Below are 12,863 nucleotides of genomic sequence, written 5' to 3'. Positions count from 1 at the left end.
GGAGCAGCCGGGACTAGAACCAGCACCCATATGGGATGCCGGCAGTTCAGGCCAGGGCATTAACCCACTGTGCCATAGCACCGGCCCCTTATGTTTTAATCCAAGGAAATCACGGGGAAATAGTTTATGATGCTGACAGTGTATGACATACTCATGAATCTCTTCAACAACCCAAGTCTTATTTTTGTTGAGGTGAAACCAGTCCTGGTCTTCATGACCTATTTTATTTTTGCCTGCGTAATTCAATAGCCAAACTTGGAAAGATCTCCTGCATTGTATAGTGCACTGTTTCCTATTAGGTACTCCACTTAAAATAAGGAAAACTATGTAACATATCATTAAAAATCAACTTTTTAATTCAAATGAGACCAAGTTGAGGAGGTTGACATAATTCAAGTCTACAAAAAAGATATTATAAAAATTTCAGTCAGGCTTTTTTTGCTGTTTAGAAAATGTGTTCTTGATGCTAATTTTTCAATGTAAAGTTAGATACCAAAATATTATACTTGAATTGTAAAGAAATCATCACAAATAATCTGGAAACTAAAGGCATTGGATATAATTACACAAAATAAAATCTTAAAATTCAGTGCATCTGTTTTTGGAAAAAATAAGGGTAGGCAATAAATAGTAGCCATTGTTTAATAAAGTGGAATAAAACACACTTTAATGAAATAAGTGATGGCACCTGAGCTTTTCAGGAACCCTGGGTGTGTGTATATCTTCACTAAGTGGAAAGGGATGTCAGGGATGATGTCATCATTCGTTATGTATTTCTACTTCTAATACATATTCAGCATAGTTTTAAAAATGTCTCAGGCATGGATTGTAAGTGGTTGAAAAATAGGTAGTCTTTCCTTCTTGATTCCCCATAATAAAAAGATATATTCATGGTTCATATTCATATGTACAAGCATTAAGTATTCCAATACTGCTTGTTCTTAATTTGTTTGATGAATCTCTGCTTCTCCTTAATGTCACTTGAAAGATTTCAAAAGTGTCTTTTACTTCCTTGGTTAAGTTTATTCCAACGTATTTGATTGTTTTTGTAGCTCTTGTGAATGGGATTGATCTTAGAAGTTCTTTCTCAGCCATGGCATTGCCTGTGTATACAAAGGCTGTTGATTTTTGTGCATTGATTTTATATCCTGCTACTTTGCCAAACTCTTCTATGAGTTCCAATAGTCTGTTAGTAGAGTTTTCTGGAACCCTTAAATAAAGAATCATATCATCTGCAAAGAGGGATGGTTTGAGTTCTTCCTTCCCAATTTGTATCCCTTTAATTTCTTTTTCTTGCCTAATGGCTCTGGCTAAAAATTCCATACTATATTGAATAGCAGTGGTGAGAGTGGGCATCCCTGTCTGGTACCAGATCTCAGTGGAAATGCTTCCAACTTTTCCCCATTCAATAGGATGCTGGCCATGGGTTTTTCATAAATTGCTTTGATTGTATTAAGGAATGTTCCTTCTATACCCAATTTACTTAGAGTTTTCATCATGAAAGGTGTTGTATTTTATCAAATTCTTTCTCTGCATCTATTGAGATAATCATTTTTTTTCTTCTGCAGTTTGTTAATGTGGTGTATCATGTTGATTTGCAAACGTTGAACCATCCTTGCATACCAGGGATAAATCCCACTTGGTCTGGGTGGATGATCTTTCTGATGTGTTGTTGCTTTCTATTGGCCAGAATTTTATTGAGGATTTTTGCATCTATGTTCATCAGGGATATTGGTCTGTATACTTCTGGTATTAGAATTTGCCCCTATACACAGTGACTGATATAATTAGGTAAACCATGTAAATCCTTCTAGATTAAGAAATCATTTTGGCCATCTGCACAGCTCTTTTCCATGACAGGTTTTTCCTGTGACTAGAATGATATCAATGTCAAATTACTGTAATTGTCTCATTGAAAGATTAAAGGGAGGCTGGTGCCATGGCTCAATAGGGTAATCCTCTGCCTGCGGCACCAATACTCTGGATTCTAGTCCTGGTCGGAGTACTGGATTCTGTCCTGGTTGCTCCTCTTCCAGTCCAGCTCTCTGCTGTGGTCCAGGAAGGCAGTGGAGGATTGCCCAAGTCCTTGGGCCCTGCACCCACATGGGAGACCAGGAGGAAGCACCCGACTCCTGGTTTCGGATAAGCGCAGCGCTCCAGGCGCAATGCACTAGCCGTAGTGGGGGTGAACCAATGGAAAGGAAGATCTTTCTCTTTGTCTCTCTCTCACTGTCTAACTCTGCCTGTCCCTCCCAAAAAGATTAAAGAGAGATTTTGATATTTTGAATTCAGTTACCCCTAGAATCATTGAGGTTAATAGCACACAAAGTTTCTGACCTTGAGTATGTTCCTAATTTAGTGGAGGCAAACCCAGTAGGCAAAGCACAAATATTCCAGTCATTGTTCTCCTCTTAATGCAAAGTATTTAAATTTCCCATGTTTAGAATCTCAACTATACATTTGCTTCCACTAAATTTGAAACATACTCAAGGTCAGAAACTCTGTGTGCTATTAATCTCAGTGATTCTTGGGATAACTGAATTCAAAATATCAAAATCTCTCTGTCCTTAATGTGTTGTCCAATGTGAATTAATGCTATAACTAGTACTCAAACAGTGTGTTGTCCATCACATTAGGTTATATATGAAATTTCCAATAATTACATCATGTCAGCACATAAAATGTCTCAGAAATTAAAGCTTTTGGGATTTTGTGCTTAGGAATATGCAATCCAGAATGTTGAAGCATTTACATTGAACTATTTCATTTATGTCCAGAATTACCAAATGTGTTCCCTCTTTCAGAAGCAAAGGCCTTAGTCCCTAAATTTCTTCCCAGAAGCTTGAATCACAACTCTAGATTGAGTCTTTCATATTTATTCCTGGTCTCCATGTCTGGCTTCCTGAATCCAAGCATTTGTTCTTAGATTCAAATTGTTTCCTGGGCTCTGGGTACATCCCTTCAATCCCCAGTCCTAGTATCCAGGAATGACTCTACAACTTAAATTCATGATTCTGTCCCTGGGAGCATCCTCTAGATAGACAAGGCCCACATTTATAACTTGGATGTGACTCCACATCCTCAGCATCCACTTTGAGGCTTAGTACACTGTCTCCTGCACTAAAGTTCCTACTGCAGAATAGCCCTTGGCATTCACAGACTTCCATCGTGCATTTCATGCACTGCAGTCTGGAGTGACAGAACTACAGTGGTTTAGCACCCTGTGTTAACTCTTACAGGCAGATGATGGGGAAGGTGGACTGATCCTCTGTGCACCAAATGGGTTCAGCTGGGTAAGGGAAAAGGGTGCTTTCTCTGTGCTTATATTTGGTGCTTCTTCCTTTCTCCTTGGAATTACTCTCACACACAAATTCAAAGTTACATATCAGCTCAAATTGCAGTCAAACTTGCTGTCCCATGGAGAAACACTCTCCCAAGAGAACTGTCAATGCCCTGGCACCAGTGGCCCAGTTGAACAGATTAATATAGAATAAGTCTCTCCAGGTGCAGCTGTGGGAACATCAGAAAAAGTTATGAAGTGGGACTCAGCACGGGGATCTGATATGTGACTGAGCTGAGAAAAAACAGTACATGCGGAGGTGGATTGGATGAGCCAGAAGGGACAGAAGGCCTTTTCAGAGAAATGAAGTTGAACTCATTTCCTCCTATCCACAGGGAAAATCCCACCAATGCTACAGCACTTGCCATATGAACTGCTCACATTGTTTATGGCATCACATGAATGGTTTATGATATATGTTTAGAATATGACGACAAAATGGTGGATGATATTACGATGGTTTAGGACTTCATAATGGGTGCTTTATAACAACACAAATATTGTTGTTAACATGCCATGGGTTGATTTATGATGTCACCATATTTTATGACATTAAGATGATTATTTTAAAATATCACAATGGTGAATAATATCACAATGTTTTGTGGTACCACAATGGTTAGCTTATGATATCTCTGTCTGGTTTATGAAATCCCAAGTGTGAATGGCATCGTGATGTTTTATGACATCAGAAGTTTTAATTTATTACACATGGTTTGTGACATCATGATGTGAGTGACATCACTGTAGTTCACAACATCACAATGCTTATTCTAGTGCAGCACAATTCTGAATGTTTATGATACCACGATATTTGGTATATGGCATCAAGGAATTGAATGACATCACAGTGTTTTGATTATGTCTCAGTGGTGAATGACACAAACTATTGTTCAGCTTTATCATCTCAATGTTTGTTTCATAACATCACATTGTGAATGAACAATTTTAAATTCATGATGGTTTATGACATCAGAATGTGATTGACCTAATTTCACTCCATCAAATGGTTGGTTTATGATATCACAGAGTTGAAAGGGATCACAAATTTTCATGACATTGTAGTGTTTGCTTTATGACCTCACAATGGTACAAAATATTACAAATGTTTATAACTGTTTTAGAGATTAAAATGGTAAGTTTATGGCATTACAGTGCTAAATGATATCAAATTTTATTATCACACAATGGTTTAAGACAACAAAATAATTCATTTATGATATCACAGTAGACTAACCACAAATATTTATGGTATCACAACATTCAGCCTAGGACATATCAAGTGATGGGAATGTACATAAAAATTATGAATGACATCATAATATTCCATGACAACACAATGATTGCCATATGGCATGTCAATGATTGACATCACAAAATTTATCACATCATGCAATTATAATAACTCACTAGTTTAGTGTGTCAATATGCTTTTTATGAATTCACAATTGATTGTATCAGTGATAAGTATATTAAAACAAAATGGAAGCTGGCACCGCGGCTCACTAGGCTAATCCTCCACCTTGCAGTGCCAGCACACCAGGTTCTAGTCCTGGTCGGGATGCTGGATTCTGTCCTGGTTGCCCCTCTTCCAGGCAAGCTCTCTGCCATGGCCAGGGAGTGCAGTAGAGGATGGCCCAAGTGCTTGGGCCCTGCACCCACATGGGAGACCAGGAGAAGCACCTGGCTCCCAGCTTTGGATCAGCGCGGTGTGCAGGCCGCAGTGCACCAGTCGCAGTGGCCATTGGAGTGTGAACCAATGGCAAATGAAGACCTTTCTCTCTGTCTCTCTCTCTCATTGTCCACTCTGTCTGTCAAAAAATAAATAAAATTAAAAAAAATGGAGGTATACAACATCCCAATTGATTGATACATTGCAATTGTAGCTTTAGAATTCACAATTATTTCTATGAAATTTCAATGTTTAGTTTATGACATCAAGATGGACTTACATTACAATAAGTTTATGATATCACAGTGAATTTTATGACACATTTGATTATGATGTTACAACCTTTTTGATGCCACAATTGATTAAAACATCATAAATGCAGTTTGTGACATCACAATTGTCTGGTTGTGATATCACAGTGCCTTCATAGCACCTCAATAGTTGTTTATAACATCAAAATGTGTTATGATATTACAATTTTTTATGACAATCCAACTGGTTATGACTCAGCAATGCTAAGTTTATTACAACACAATTAGCTTTTTGATATCACACTTGAATAGGCATCACAGTGGCTTTTGTTGCATCATAATTGTAGATAACATCACAGCACTCATTTTACAATATAAAAGTTGTACTTTAATGCATCACAATTCAATACAACAGTATTTCAGTGATGATATCACAAGAGCTTTTACACGATCATAATTCCTAAATGGTTTTTATGACTTCACAATTATAATGTAACAATCATAGCATCATGATATCACAGTGGTGGGTTATCACATGCCAACTGATTATTATATAAAAAGCAATTTTATTTCATAACAAATGATTGTTTCATCACTATGTTAGCTCTATGATATCACTGTGATATTTTGATTTTACTGTAAATTTTGACATGGCAAATATTTTTCATGAAATCACAATGCCATTCTCATGACATTACAAATATTTCTAGCAACATAATGATGTTTGTCTTCACAGTGGATTATGACATAACAATTGTAGCTTTATGACTATATTTTTATTTAATTATAATTGATAATGACATCATAATGCAATATACAACACAATTTTATGATATCATAATTGGTTCTGACATTTCTAAGATATTTTATGGTATTATAATGCCTTACAATATCACAAATGTGGTTTATGACACCAAATTGTGGCTTATGACATCAAAGTGGTTATAACATCACATTTATTTTGATTATATCACAATGGTAGTTGTATGGAATAACAATAATAGTTTCTAACATTACAATTATATTTATGGCATCAGAATTGATTAGAGCAACAATATTAGTTTTATGATTTCAAGACACAAGTTTTTATGACTTCACAGTTTATTATAAAATCACATTTTTAGCATTACAACATCACAATATTTTATGACATTGCAGCAGATTTTCACATCACAATGATTTTATGACATCAAAATGGATCATGACATTACAAAGAAGATCTATCATATCTAATTATGACAAGTGTTCTATGACGTAAAAATTGATTATGTAAAACATTGGTAGGTTTTTCTCTTAAGTGGGTTGTTGGTTTTGTTTTTGTGGAGTTTCTTGATCTCTTTGTAGATTCTGGTTATTAACCCTTTATCTGTTGCATAGTTTGCAAATATTTTTTCCCATTCTGTCGGTTGTCTCTTCACTCTCCTGACTGTTTCTTTTGCAGTACAGAAACTTCTCAATTTGATGCAATCCCAATAGTTGATTTTGGCCTTGACTGTCTGTGCCTCCTGGGTCTTTTCCAGAAATTCTTTGCCTGTGCCAATATCTTGAAGGGTTTCTCCAATGTTCTCTAATAACTTCATGGTGTCAGGACGTAGATTTAGGTCTTTAATCCACGTTGAGTGGATTTTTGTGTAAGGTGTAAGGTATGGGTCTTGCTTCATGCTTCTGCACGTGGAAATCCAGTTTTCCCAACACCATTTATTGAATAGACTGTCCTTGCTCCAGGAATTAGTTTTAGATCCTTGATCAAATATAAGTTGGCTGTAGATGTTTGGATTGATTTCTGGTGTTTCTATTCTGTTCCATTGGTCTATCCATCTGTTTCTGTACCAGTACCATGCTGTTTTGATTACAACTGCCCTGTAGTATGTCCTGAAGTCTGCTATTGTGATGCCTCCGGCTTTGTTTTTGTTGTACAAGAATGCTTTAGCTATTCGAGGTCTCTTGTGCCTCCATATGAATTTCAGCATCATTTTTTCTAGATCTGCGAAGAATGTCTTTGGTATCTTGATTGGGATTGCATTGAATCTATAAATTGCTTTTGGGAGAATGGACATTTTGATGATGTTGATTCTTCCAATCCATGAGCATGGAAGATTTTTCCATTTTTTGGTATCCTCTTCTATTTCTTTCTTTAAGGTTTTGTAATTTTCATCGTAGAGATCTTTAACGTCCTTGGTTAAGTTTATTCCAAGGTATTTGATTGTTTTTGTAGCTATTGTGAATGGGATTGATCTTAGCAGTTCTTTCTCAGTCATGGCATTGCTTGTGTATACAAAGGCTGTTGATTTTTGTGCATTGATTTTATATCCTGCCACTTTGCCAAACTCCTCTATGAGTTCCAATAGTCTCTTAGTAGAGTTCTTTGGATCCTCTAAGTACAGAATCATATCGTCTGCAAAGAGGGATAGTTTGACTTCTTCCATTTTTCAAAAGAGGAAATCCAAATGGCCAACAGGCACATGAAAAAATGTTCAAGGTCGCTAGCAATCAGGGAAATGCAAATCAAAACCACAATGAGGTTTCACCTCACCCCGGTTAGAATGGCTCACATACACAAATCTACCAACAACAGATGCTGGCGAGGATGTGGGGAAAAAGGGACACTAACCCACTGTTGGTGGGAATGCAAACTGGTCAAGCCACTATGGAAATCAGTCTGGAGATTCCTCAGAAACCTGAATATAACCCTACCGTTCGACCCAGCCATCCCACTCCTTGGAATTTACCCAAAGGAGTTTAAATTGATAAACAAAAAAGCGGTCTGCACCCTAATGTTTATTGCAGCACAATTCACAATAGCCAAGACCTGGAACCAACCTAAATGCCCATCAACGGTAGACTGGATAAAGAAATTATGGGATATGTATTCTTTAGAGTACTATACCGCAGTAAGAAACAACGAAATCCAGTCATTTGCAACAAAATGGAGGAATCTGGAACACATCATGCTGAGTGAAGTAAGCCAGTCCCAAAGGGACAAATACCATATGTTCTCCCTGATCGGTGACAACTGACTGAACACCAAAAAGGAAACCTCCTGAAGTGAAGTGGACACTATGAGAAATGGTGACTTGATCAGCATAGCCCTGACTGCTGATGGACAACTTAATACATTATCCCTCATAGTAGTTTTTTTTGTCTGTTCTACTTGATATGACTGGTTTAATTCTGTAATTATCACACAGTTATTCTTGAGTGTTGAAAATTAACTGAAATGTGATCCCTGTTGAACGTAAGAGTGGGAATAAGAGAGGGAAGAGATGTGTAATTTGGGGCATGCTCGGGCTGACTTGCCCCAATTGGTAGAGTTGGAAACATACCAGGGGATTCCAATTCAATCCCATCAAGGTGGCATGTGCCAATGCCATCTCGCTATTCCAGGTGATCAATTTCAGTTCACAATTGATCATAATGAAAGGACTGAGAGTCAAGGGGAGCACATGGGCAAGTCTAGTATCTGCTGACACCAACCGATAGAATGGATAAAGGGGAGAGTGGTCCAGCATGGGAAGTGAGATGCTCAGCAGACTCATAGAATGGCGGATGTCCTAAATAGCATTCTGGCCTCAGAATCAGCCCTGAAAGCACTCGGATCTGGCTGAAAAGCCCATGAGAGTATTTCAGGCATGGAAAGCCAAGACACTCTGGCAAAAAGATCTCTGTGAGTGAGATCCCAGTGGAAAGAACAGGTCTTCAAAGAGGGAGGTGCCTTTCTCTGAAGGGAGGAGAGAACCTCCACTTTGACTATGACCGTGTCTAAACAAGATAAGAGTCGGAGAACTCAGGGGGCTTCCATAGCCTTGGAAACTCATAACTGGTGCATAGGGAGATTACTGATGCCATAGACAGGAGTGTCAATTTGTGAAGTCAACGGCAGGAGTCACTGTGCACTTACTCCTCATGTAGGATCTCTGTCCTTAACGTGCTGTACACTGAGGCTTAATGCTATAACGAGTACTCAAACAGTATATTTCACTTTGTGTTTCTATGGGGGTGCAAACGATTGAAATCTTTACTTAATGTACACTAAACTGATCTTCTGTAAAAAAAAAAAAATTATCAATTCCCAACTTGACTCTCACTGGGATTAAACATGACAATAGGTCTGATCTGATTTCATCATCATTTAAAAAAAATCATCTATTATTTTTCACTTTATGTTTCTGTGTGGGAGCAAACTGTTGAAATACTTACTTAAGGTATGCTAGGCTGATCTTCTGTATATTAAGATAATCGAAAATGAATCTTGACGTGAATGGAGGGGGAGAGGGAGTGGGAAGGGGGGGTTGTGGGTGGGAGGGACGGTATGGGGGGGAAGCCATTGTAACACATGAGTCGTACTTTGGAAATTTATATTCATTAAATAAAAGATAAAAAAAAAACATTGGTAGGTTTTTCTTTACATGAAGGTGGATTATCACATTGAAATTGATTATGAAAATAATGGTTGCTTTATGAGATCACAATGGTCTGCTTTATAATCACAATGTTGATCTATAATATCAAAATGCTTTTGTGACATTAAAATTGATAGACTCACAAAGGTGGTTTATGACATTACAAATGCTTATGACAAAACAATGGTTTAGACATCACAATGGCAGTTTGATGGCATACCGATGCTGGTTAGTTCACAGCGGTTTTTAGACTTGTACATGTCATTACAATGATTATGAGATCACAATAGTGCTGTATGTTAAAATTCATTAAGAATAAATATTGGTTGACCTATGACATCACAATGAACTTTATAACATCACAATTGACATCAAATGCTTTTAATAACATTGAAATTATGATTTCACAAAGGTGGCTTATGAGCCCAGCATATTGTTTTATCACATAAAATTATCACAGAGTTAAGGTTTTTATGGTATAAAATTATTGTAGCATCACAAGGGCTGAATTATGATAAAAATGGAGTGGTTAATCACATTCAATGATTATGACATTGCAGTGCCTATATGACAACAATTATGACATCACAAGGGTGGTTTATGTTTTTACAGGTTTACATCATAAAAATTGATTATTATAAAAAATTGCTGGTTTATCATAACAATAATAGGTTTATCACATCTATGAGATGTTGTTGACACATTTCATGACATAAGGTTTATTATGATATCAAAAAGCTATAATACCATGAAGGAAGTAACATAACATGGTAGTTTATGACATCTCAGTTTTTTATGACATCACATGGTAAGTTTTTGATGTCATAATTTTGGCTTATCTCATCACCATAGATTATGATATCACCTGCATTTCTTTTATGTCACAGTTGGTTATAATGTCACAAAGTAAGTTTATGGCTTCACAATGGGTTTTAGGGAATCAAAATTGTTTTTATAACAATTCATTTTGATATATCAATGGAATCTATGACATTCCAATCAATTATGAAATCATAAATTTTACGGTACCAAATAAATTATGAATTCACATTGATTGTTAATACAATTATGATTGATTACTGCATCACATTCTTTGGTTTATGACATCACTGTCGCTCCCCCTCTTCATGGAGGAACGACACTGGACCCTGCGCTGTTCTTTTGTCTGCTCGGCTCTTCCTGGGTTTGCTGCTGGTTCTTCCTGGGTTGGCTGCCAATCCTTCCACCTCCGTGGAAGGGCGGCTCCCCCTGCCACTTTCCCCACTTCTGTGGGGGAGCGGCACATCGCTGGCCGGCTCTCTTGGGGGCTGCTCAGATGTTATCCGGATGTTCCCCTTAGATGTTCCTTGTGCATGTTGTCTCTCTCCTCCTTTATAGTCCTCTTCCACCAATCCCACTCTGCTACCCACACGCCGAGTACGCTGCTCTCCTCCAATCAGGAGCAGGATCAGCTCCTGCAGGTTATTGGTCGAACTGGAGGCAGCTGTGTAGAAGTTGTTTACTCCTCTCCCAGCGCCATATTGTGGGAGAGCAGATGCATAGAATAAGTCTTAATTCCAGTAACTTAGTCTAATCCGAGTTGCTCCCCACAATCACAATGATTTTATAACACTAAAATTGATTATGATATCACAATTTTTTCATGTCACTACACATTATTATAATGCACAGTGCTGGTTTATGACATCACAATGGTATGTAAAATGGATTACAATGGATTTTATAAAACTGCAATGGTGTTTTATCACATCCCAATGGTGATATCACGATTGATTATGAGTCCATGGTACATTTATGTCATTTAATAGTTTTTTATTATTTTTCAAATGATTATATCTCCATAAATCTTATGACATTGGAATTTATTATGTGGGAGTCTGTTACCTGTGCTCAAGGTCAACCTACTCACTCAGGCCATACCAGCATGCCATATCTCTACTCCTCCCCTACCTAAAGAGCAGCTGACTCTCTTTCACAATGACAACTTTATGGCTTAAAGAGCCAAAACTGGATGGAGTATAGTTTAAGGTGTTGGTCCAGGGGAAGGTTCACATGCTAGCCACCAAACAGGATGTCTGGGATCTATGGGTACAGACTGCAATGCCAAGACCCTCAGAAAGCCTGTGGGAAGACATACTTCCTTGGGTCCAGGACTTCTTTCACATAGAAGCCAGGGGAACCTTTTCCTAGGGCCAGTCAGCATATGGGGAGTTGTCAGTGCCAATGCAAGCCAGTTGCCTGTTGCAGGTGGAAATCTAATGGCGTGAAACCCTCTGCTTGTGATGTGTGTCCAGGTTGAACTCCTTGGAGTTTCAGGGAAGAACCTCTGTTCACCCACCCTAACCCCAACTCTCACCACAACCCCAGCCCCTCCTCTACCTCTCCTCTGCCCCTCATCACCCATCTTCCAAGAACTCTGAGCTAAAGGCTATAAGCTCAGCTCAAAGCTTTTATAGTCAGTTTCTGGACCAACGGTGGTGTCCCATACTGGTGCCACCTAGCAACCACCTCCAAAAATCTGAAATCAGCATAGAGGTGAGACCCAATCCTCTGGGCCTATGGGGCCAACTAAGCACTCAGTTCCCAGCCTTTCAATGGTAGGTGGTTTTGAGCTGCATGCTTCATACAATAATAGGTCCTGGTTGTTTACTGAATCTCCCATCTGCTCCCTTCCAAACACCAACACTGACCTTGACCCTGGCACCTAACATGCTGGTCCACTGATTTCAAAAGTCCCCAGACCAAATATCCCATCCACAGTGAATCAATTCTCCAAACAGGACCCTTGTTTCTCACCATGACAGGATTTTACTCCTCCAGCTCATGCTCTCTCCAGCAATTCAGGGAGACAGCTTTACAACTCCCCACCCAGGCTCAGTGGCAGGGCTCATCCACATGTGCTACACTGCAAGTTTATTAAGCTCACTCAGTTGAAGTGGGTAAAGCTGTTCAGGTATGTCACTCACAGTGCCTGACTCATCCATTCTCCACTGTTAGGAGAATGTTAGGCTGACAAAATACCCTATGGTTTGATGTGTGACTACTAGCCTACAGGCAATGTGGGTGAAGAGCAGATACCTTATGTCATGTGATCACTTCTTCACAGGTCCTGTGGGCCACATCCACACTCCTGCAGACTTTGCTATGACATCCTTTCATTCCATGCACAGTTGTCCCTAGATGTGTATCCCACTTACTTT

This window comes from Oryctolagus cuniculus, chromosome Y, assembly GCF_051225735.1.
Source record: "Oryctolagus cuniculus isolate XC-2025 breed Fujian yellow rabbit chromosome Y, ASM5122573v1, whole genome shotgun sequence".
Taxonomy (NCBI): domain Eukaryota; kingdom Metazoa; phylum Chordata; class Mammalia; order Lagomorpha; family Leporidae; genus Oryctolagus; species Oryctolagus cuniculus.
This window is presented reverse-complemented; position numbering follows the sequence as displayed.